The sequence below is a fragment of the Tupaia chinensis genome, unplaced genomic scaffold, assembly GCF_000334495.1.
Source record: "Tupaia chinensis unplaced genomic scaffold, TupChi_1.0 Scaffold144692_1, whole genome shotgun sequence".
Lineage (NCBI taxonomy): Eukaryota > Metazoa > Chordata > Mammalia > Scandentia > Tupaiidae > Tupaia > Tupaia belangeri.
Genome location: NW_006204553.1, coordinates 25,175 through 34,726, shown reverse-complemented (window position 1 = coordinate 34,726; position 9,552 = coordinate 25,175). Strand labels below are relative to the sequence as shown.

At 42.7% G+C, this 9,552-nt stretch overlaps 1 long non-coding RNA gene across 1 annotated transcript in view; it reads right to left on the bottom strand.

Annotated features, from left to right (window-relative positions):
- Positions 1-8,603, bottom strand: part of LOC102471419 (uncharacterized) — a 28,348-nt gene extending 19,745 nt beyond the window's left edge. Inside the window, exon 1 of the long non-coding RNA XR_337213.2 lies at positions 8,428-8,603. This is a non-coding gene — a long non-coding RNA (uncharacterized LOC102471419). The remainder of the gene's footprint in view (positions 1-8,427) is intronic.
- Between the last annotated feature and the right edge of the window lie 949 nt (positions 8,604-9,552).

Sequence of the window (9,552 nt, the reverse complement as noted above, 5' to 3'; positions counted from 1 at the left end):
CCAGCAGGTGGCGTGGTGGTTAAGGCACTGGAATTCCCACATGGCTGACCACAGTTTGAGTCTTGGACCTGGTGACTTGCTTTCTCACTTTCCCCCTCTCTCTCTGTCTTTCTCTGGCAAAACTCATGGGAAAAGATAATAGTAAATCAATAAAATAATTATTTTAAAAAATAAATTGCTTTTCCCTTAACACTTTAAATATATTTTCCCATTCTTTCCTCGCTGGCATTGTTTCCAATAATAGGTTGGCTGTTAGCCTGATGGGATATCCTTTGTAGATAACTTGATGTTTCTCTCTTGCTAATCTTAGTATCCTGTCTTTGTCTGTGGTTTTGGTCAATCTGGCTATAATGTGTCTTGGAGAAGATCTTCTTGGGTTGATTCTATTTGGGGTCCTTTGTATTTCTTAGGACTGGATCTTTGAATGCCTCTCTAGGTTTGGAAAGGTTTCTTCCAGGATTTCATGGAATAGATTATCAATGTCCTTATGAGTCTCTTGGCCTTCTGGGATAACGATTATCCAGATGTGTGGACTTTTGATAGTATCTAGTATTTCTTATATATTGTTCTCATTTTTTTTTTTGGCAATGTTCTCAGTCTGCATGGTGGATTTTTCTAGGCCAGCCCAATTAAAAGATGGGGAAATGAGCTGAACAAAAAACTCTCTAAGAAAGACATATAAACAGTCATAAAGCATATTCTGTCTTCTGCATCTGAGATTCAATTTTCTGTATAATCTAGTCTGCTTTTAATACTTTCAAGGGAGGTTTGACTTCCTGTATTATAGTTTTCATCTCTAACAGGTCCATTTGATTCTTTTTTATAGTGCGTATTTTCTCTTTTAGATCTTGCAAGAATTTCCTCATCTCCTGGAGCTCTTCAGCTCCATTCTCCTGCCTCTTCTGCAGTTCATTGTCTTTCTTCTCTTCCATCTCTGTTAGCTTCATCACTGTGAATAATCTAAATTTATCAGACATTTCCATGAGTTTCATTGTACTGTCAGAGGATGAAGAGGAGTTATTCTTTTCCCTTGGAGGAGAGGTATTTTCTTGCTTTTCCATATTGCTTGCGACCCTGTGGTGATTTCTAGTTATCTGATGGATGGTGCATTTCTTCCTAATTCTTGAAGTTCAATCTGAGCAATCAGAGGTGTGCAATAGGAGATCTGCAATCTCTCTTACATTTCGTTTTCACTTTTTGCGCATCAGATTCAGTGGGAATGGAGGAATATTCTGACCTAATTGTATTCAAGTGTTTGGGTCCTGTTCACTTAGACTTGTCTAGACACTTAGTGTGTAGAGGGTGATCAGCCAATGAATAAAGATAAAGAAAAAAGGAAAAGAATTGGAGAAGAGGAAAGAAGAATAAAAAATTACAATATAAAAGTGGAAAGAAAAAATATAATAAAAAACTTTAGTTTTAATTTTAAAAAGCAAAAAATGAAAACTAGGCAACACATATGCTGGGCAAAAGCAATATTTCACAGCTTAAGTTCGGTATTCATCTCGGGATGGGCCTGGGCTTGTGCCTTTCCTATGTGGAATGGGGAGAGGCACAAATCAGCACAATAAAGGAGGGGCTTGAGATCCCAGAGAATACTTTACCTTAAAAAAACATTTTTTAAAAATTAAAAGACACAGGGAGACACAGAGAGACAGAGACAAATGGGGAGGAGGCAGAGGTAGCCCTACCCACTAGAAATTAATCTGGAGGGAGAAGTCTCAGCAGAAAAATCTTCATTTTAATCAAGGAAAGCAATATTTCACAGCTCAAGTTCAGTATCCACCTCCTGGAATACTATTAAGCCATAAAAAACGAGACCCTGGCATTTGATAGAATGTGGTTGAATATGGAAGATTTATTGCTGAGCGATGCAAGCCAGGTTATGAAAGGAAGATATTGTATGTCTCCACTTAATATATACCAACTGTCCACACTCTATGGGAGCGACTGAAAGATTGGAGGACATAAAATCATTGAAAATAGTTATGGACACTGGAGACAGTGTGGAAGGAGAGTGAGAGAGGGGAAGAGTATAGAGAAGGAAATTGGGGAAAAAATAGAGGCAAGATACTTGTGGGACACAGTAATAGCTTATTACCTTTTGATGATAACATATATAGTATTCTCAACAGGACTGGTGTATTCATGTTGGGTAAATTCTTTTTGCAAGCCAAATGATGTATAGCGATAGAATGTATAAAATAATAATAATAAAATTAAAATTAAAAAAAAGTTTGTCAAAGGGCACATGTGCTCCCCAGATAGACACAAAGAGACAGAGAGAGGGATAGGGAGAAAGCACTCCCCAGTGGGATATGGTCACCCTACAGTCCCCTCTCCTCCATTTCTCCAACCCATCAGGATTTGGGACACACATACACATACAGGCACCTGGCATGTTTCTCAAGCAATTGGGACCAGGATTTGAACCATAGTGAGCCATGTGAGATCACCAGGCCATGGGTCAACCCCCAAAAATGCTTTTGTCAGAGGTCCCAGTGGTCTTCTTACTGCCTAATCTTATGACCATTTCCTCATCCTCTTTATTTATATTTATGTATTTATTCCCTTCAATTTGACAGAGAGGGAGAGAGAGAGAGAGAGAGAGAGAGAGCAAGCTGCTAGGTCTGGGGCTCAAACTGCAGTTGGCCATGTGGGAGTCCAGCACCGTTAACCACAACGCCACTTGATGGCCCCCTTTCATGCCACTTTTAGAATTTTAGATTTGTGAACATAACTCTCCTGGTGTATCTACACCTTACTGACTATTTCAGTCTCTTAGGAAATAGCAGACATGCCATGGTTCTAGATAACTTGGATTTATGAACTCCGAATGAATGACAGCAAGGAAAATGGTGAAAATGCCTAAACTCTTGCCTTCTTGCTTGAAAACAACAGGGGCCAATTAGCTTGAATGCATGCGTAGGGAAAAATGGCAAAAAACACCTGACCAGGGCCAGCAGATGGTGTGGTGATTAAAGGCGTTGGACTCCCACATGGCTAACCACAGTTCGAATCCCAGACCTGGAGACTTGCTTTCTCACTTTCTCTCGCTCTCTCTCTCTCCCCCTCTCTGGTCAAATTAAAATAAATAAATACATAAATAGAGTTAAAATTTAAAAAATAAAAATAATTGTTTTTAATAAAATACACCTGACCTCTTGTCTTCTTGCTCAAAATCAACAGAAGGTGGGACCAGTAGTTAGCGTAATGGCTATGTCACTGGACTCCCATGTAGTTGACCGCAGTTCACGTCCCAGACCTGGTGGCTTAAACTCACACCGGGCGCGTGTGTGTGGGTGCCCAGGATCCCGAGAGGTGGGTTTGTGATCTGATAAATATGTTCTCCATATTCCAAGATGTGCTGTCCAGTCTCTGGCATCATTTAGTTACCCCCACCCCCACCCCCACCCCCATCAATACTGAAATCATCCTGTTCCAGGAACTACCCTTATCTTTCTAATACTCTAAGAAGCAACTTTCTTAAAAATTAAGTTTCCTTCTCCTTTTGCCCCAGTAAAAACAGAGGATGAGAGCTGCTTAGCAGGCTCATCCCTGGTATGGCCTCTCCCTCTTGACTTGGAGCTCTGTATCTCGAGTATCTGTATCATGTGCACTTCAGGTGACTGTTGGACAGAAGAGTCACACCAGTTCTTTTCTGAAAGCATTTCCTCCATTTCTGCATAAAGTTTTACCAGTCCCCCTTCTCATGCTACACTTTACCCCTAGGTTAATTCTTTCATTTTGTCATCATATAGCAGTTTCCTTATCTGAATCATGATGACCTTTTTAGAGAAACATTCCCTGACTACCCTATTTAAAGTAGCTGGTTTCTAGACTTGCATCTATTAATAGATTTCTTTTTTTCTTTTTTTTTTTTTTAGAAAGGTTTTTGTTATAGGGCCTGTGCACTCACTGGAGAGATTGAGAGAGATAGAAAGCGAGAAATTACTCCGTGGGGGGATGGCCATGCTGCAATCCCTTCTCCTCCATTCTCCTCTTGGGATTTTGGGCACACACTCCCGATGTGAGTTTTAAGCTGCTGGATCCGGAACTCAAACCATGGTCTACTATGTAGGAGTCCAGTGATGTAACCATTATGCCATCTGGTCATCCTAAGAGGTTGATTTCTTTCTGACACTTAGCACAATTTGGACTTCTTTATTCACTGGTTGGTTGGTTGGTCTTCTCTTGCTTCCCAGTTCAGTATTAAATTACTAGCTTATATAAGAGCATTGAAAACTCCTATTAAGAGAACTTCCATAAATATTTGTTTCATACTGAATAAAGGGTCACCTGAGATGTACTATTTCTTTGCCAGGGTGAAGGGCACTGCAGAATAATTTCTTTTTGACTCTACATGCAATTTTACACTACATGCATAAGCCACTCACTTTAACTCCTATAGAATTCTGGTGTGCATTGAAAGCCATAGGGCATGCTTTGCCCTGCCTTGTTTTTCTTTTTAATAAAAAAAAATATTTTACTGCCATTTTAAGGCCTGAGAAGAGACAGATTCATGAGTCTGTGGACAAAAGGGGAAGATTCTCTTCATCTGCTGGAAAAATGTGTCCCTGATCCACAATTGGTGTCAGGATACAGGATAAACAACTCCCCACAGTAAGATCTCCAGAAACAGGGCTGAGGGAATCTCTGTAGCATCCAGGATAGAAAACAAGATCCAGAGCCCAGGAGAAGTTCTAAAGGAAGTAAGCCAATTTCATTTCATGGTCACACTAGGAGCAGGGTCACGGGGAAGTTGTGTGGAAGAGTCCTGGTCAGTCCACCTACTCCCGTTTCTCGCTGCACTTTGAATTGTGTTTTTTTTTTTTCTTTTTTTGCCTGAAAACATGAAATATAAATGTACATTTTAATAACTATTTACAAGTTGAATATTCATATAACAATCACCAAGTTCAAGGCCATCATCCCTATCCCAGAAATCCCCTGGGTTCCTTCCCAATGAATATACTTTCTCTTCACTGTCCCCTTTCTTCCCTTTTCTACTTCTGTCTTCCACGTCATTCTCAATCCTGAATTCTTGCCCTCTACCAAATGTAGAAATAGTGGCCATGGTTCCCATGTTATTCAGGTTGGCTGGTTGGCCAATGTTCAATGTGGATGGCATCCACTCTGGCTATGAGGCTCAAGGCCTGTGTCTTAATGTTACAATAGAAAGTCACATTTCTTTCAGGAATTTCAGGTGTGAGTATGAGTGCAGGCTTGGGATGCTTTTCTGAGCCTTGAGTCTTTTGCCTGTAAGATGGGGATAATTCCACTTCTCTCATACGTTGTGGGAAAAACAGAGAGGGGGACACCAGGCACTTTTCAATGAGAACTACAGCCTGAGAGGAAACTTTATCAGTATCACAGGACTCCTTGATATGCAGGGACCCAATCAGTACTTCCCTCCCTTAGGGCTATTAAATGCATTCGTTCTGCTTGGAATGTTTTTTCCCCAGGTAATCAATCACATGGCCAACTTCCTCACTTCTTTCAGGTCTCGGCTCAGTTTTCATATCTTTAGGGAAACCTTCCCTATATGCTCTGCATAAAATAACATCCTACCCACTCACCCTTTCCCCAACCCTGCTTTAACTTTCTATATAGTACTTACCACCCTGTGATACACTATATATTCACTGACCAACTATGAAACCAGGAATTGTCAGTTGTGTTCTCTGTTATAACTCCAGAATCTAGAATAGCACTCAGATACATGGCAGATTCTGAGACAATTGTTGGAGGATGGCTAAATGCACATTGCTAAATGCACAGATACCCTCCAAAATGGGCACTGGTCCCATTTTATTGATTACAATATATACTGAAGCTTAAGGAGACAAATTATTTGCCCTACATCATACAACCAGGACATGGGGCTTAAGGCTTTGAAATCATGTTCACCAGACTCCAAAATCCAGAGTTCCTAGACAGAGACCTAGTAATCAAAAAGGTAAGCAATTTCACTCCAGAGATAGAGACTTCCAAACAGCTCAGAGAGCAAATGTTATGGTTGGAGTATTGTGACCTCACAGTAACTTGACATCTAATGGGACAGAGTGGGAGGCTGCAACCTAGTAGGAGATATTTGGGACATGGGGGCAGACTACAAAGAATAATTAATGCCTGCTCACAGGGGCAAGTGAATTTTTATTAATTAGTCATTGTGATAACAGGTTGTTATAAAACCAAGTTGGCTGTGGTCAGCCACTGTGGCTGATGCAATATGGTAATGCAATGCTCCGTGATGCCAAAGCCATGTGAGAAGGTGCCAGGTTTGTATTCAGAGGTCTCCCTGTGCGCACTGGGTTTGTTCACATGTCTGTGATCCTGGTTGGGTGAGGCTAAGGGTGAGTCATAGTGTGAGGACCATGTTGGGGGTACCTTCTTCCTGCCTCTCCCTCCAACATATAAACACATTCAAGCAAACTTTTAAAAAAGAAACAAGTTGGCTGCCCACAGATCTCTATCTGTGCATGCAACTGACTCTCTTCTCACCTATCTCAATCGTGTTGTAACATAGCACCAGAGGCTAGCTAAATGCACACCCATGCTCATGGACTTTCCAGACACCAAAGTCATGAGCCAAATAAATCCTTTTTTCTTTCTAAAAATTTGCTATAGAGCACGTGTGCTTTCTGGAGAAAGGGAGAGAGATGGAGAAAGTGAGAAAACACCCCGAGGGGAATGGCCACACTGCAATCCCTTCTCTTCCATTCTCCTCTCAAGACTTTGGGCGTATATGCACACATGCCCCACGTGTTTTTCAAGCTGTGGGGTCCAGGACTCGAACTCTACAGTTAGCCATGTGGGATCCAGTCACCTTAACCACCATGCCACTAGCTGGCCCCAAATCTCTTTTCTGTATAAAACACCCTGTCTTAGACATTCTGTTATAGCAACACAAATGGACTAAGACACCAGGAGGCACCAAAAACAGCTCACCAAACTCACAACCTAAGACAGACTGAAAATCCCTGTGGGACCAGCAGATGGCATAATGGTTATGTTGCTGGACTCCCACATAGTTGACTATGGTTTGAGTCCTGTACTTGGCAGCTTAAAACTCATGCTGGGTATGTGTATATGCATGCCCAAAATCCCAAGAAGGGAATGGAGGAAAAGGGATTGTGGCATGGCCACCCCCTCCGGGGGTGATTTCTCGCTTTCTGTCTCTCTCTCTGTCTCTCCAGTGATCCTAAGTGCCTTATAGCAAAAATCTCTCTGAAAAAAAAAAGAAAATCCCTGCAGGGACCTCACACCGTGAGACACAGATGCACTCTCCCTGTCCCCCAACAGAACAGAGACCACACATACTGCAACAAAGACACTCCTCCAGCAGACCAAAGTTCTCACTCCTGTAAAATAAATTTAAACTGGGGACCAGCAGTTAGTAATGGCTATGTCGCTGGACTCCCACGTAGTCTACCGCAGTTCGAGTCCCAGACCTGGTGGCTTAAACTCATTCCGGGCGCGTGTGCATGCGTGCCCAAGATCCTGAGAGGAGAATGGAAGAGAAGGGATTGTGGCATGGCCACCCCCCCGGGGGGTGATTTCTCGCTTTCTGTCTCTCTGTCTCTCTCTGTCTGGTGAGCGCATGCGCCCAATAGCAAAAACCTCTCAAAAAAGAAAAAAATAATAAATTTAACTGTTCAGATACCTCACACCTTAAAGACAGAATGCGCCCAATAGCAAAAACCTCTCAAAAAAGAAAAAAAAATAAATTCAAACTGTTCAGACACCTCACACCTTAACGACAGAACCCCGAAGCCACTCAGCTACCTCCTAATAAAGGCCCCAAGAAGATGAACGAAGTTCCAATAAGTCAGAAACATCACATAACCTTAAGATAGTCACTAAACAAGAGAACTTACACTGTGGGCAAAGGGTCCCAAACAGTTCAGATACTTTACACCTTAAGATAGCTCCCCGGCACCAACAGCTCCAAGACATCACAATTTGGTACCCAGAGTCACAAACAGCTCAGTGAATTCACTCTGAGGTGCAGATGCCTACATACAAATCTCAATCTCAAAAACACATATCCCTCCCCCCCCCAAAGAACACAAATACCCAAATGCTCAGAAAATGTATACCCAGACACAGAGGCACACAAAGAGATCTCATACTGTGTCACACAAAACCTACTTGGATAAAATATCCAACTCAGACACTATTTCTCAAAAGTCTCAGAGTGATCAAATATACCCAAGCAGCATCTGAAATAACATAATAAATAACCTAGCAATACACATCCCCCAAACTGCCTTACAAACTTTACCTCTTAGGCAGAGACACGGAACAAACTCAGAGACCACTCCCTGGACATCAGCTGAATAAATCTGTAGGAATGATTATGTGATGCCAAAAGCGCCTGAGTAGGCTTGTGACCAAGTTAGGGTAAACAATGAAAGAACTCACATGAAAGCACCCAGCATCTCGCGCACCCCGATTTCAGATCTGACTATAATCAAGTAATTAGGGCAAACTTGACTGGGGTAACATCTTTAGTGAGCTGATGGTCAGTCCAAAGAATTCGAGTCTGAAAAGTCACACACCTCATCCCTCAGCCTGAACCCACGCTTGGTAATCTTTGTGGCTACCTCAAACATCGGGCCAATAGGAACTAGAGACACAAAAGGACTAGGGACTTCTTCTGGGGCCACTCTGCAACCCGGAAGGGCTTATTGCCACTCAGTGACCAATCACTGCCCAGGAAGGTCTTTGACACCACCCTCTACATCCCAGAGCCAATCACTTGCTCCCTTTGCAGTCCTCAGCTGGATTTGACTATGTAGAGATGCGGGAGGGGGGGGGAGAGTAGTTTGACAACTGAAATTTTGACTGCAGCAGGTTAAAGGAATGGGCTAGGGGAACAGAGTGGTGGGTGTAAGAAAGAGCTCAACCGGGCCATTAGTCCCTTCGTTGGGATCTGTAGTTGATGCCCCATGTGCGTTTAAGAAGACCGTTACTGCTGTCACACACACAAGGTATTGTTCCAAAACGGACGCTTCCTCCCCAATTGTACGTCCCGACTATCCTATCCTATCTCCTTACTCCACAGTGGTACATCCCAGGGCAGAACTGTTTGATGCAGCGCGCCCTCTGGTGGTGCAAACATGGAACAGGCCCCAAAGGGCGATAGGGTAAAGTCAGAACGAAAACAGCGTGTTTGCTGCAGTCTTGAACATCGAGAAAAGTATCTGTAAGTTGAAATTTACTTCCGTGCCATCGCCATTGTTGTAATAGGGAGCATTATTAAGCGCTTAGTATGTGCTGGGCATTGTGCTCATTTGTGCCTCCCTAGGGAATGCAGAATAGGTCTAATTGAGGGCCTTCTTGCCTAGGAACCCAGTTACAGTCCCCCAAGGGGCAGGAAGAATGGAGCTCCTGACTGAGGTCAGAAGGTATGGTGTGTACCGGACCTCTGTTCTTGGCTATCAGTAATGGTGAGAGGTACAGCAAGACCTTCAAGTTCTGTTAGGGAAAGGGCCATCTCCTGGGACTCCAAGGACACTGAGTAAGTCAAACAAATCTTGTCCCTCA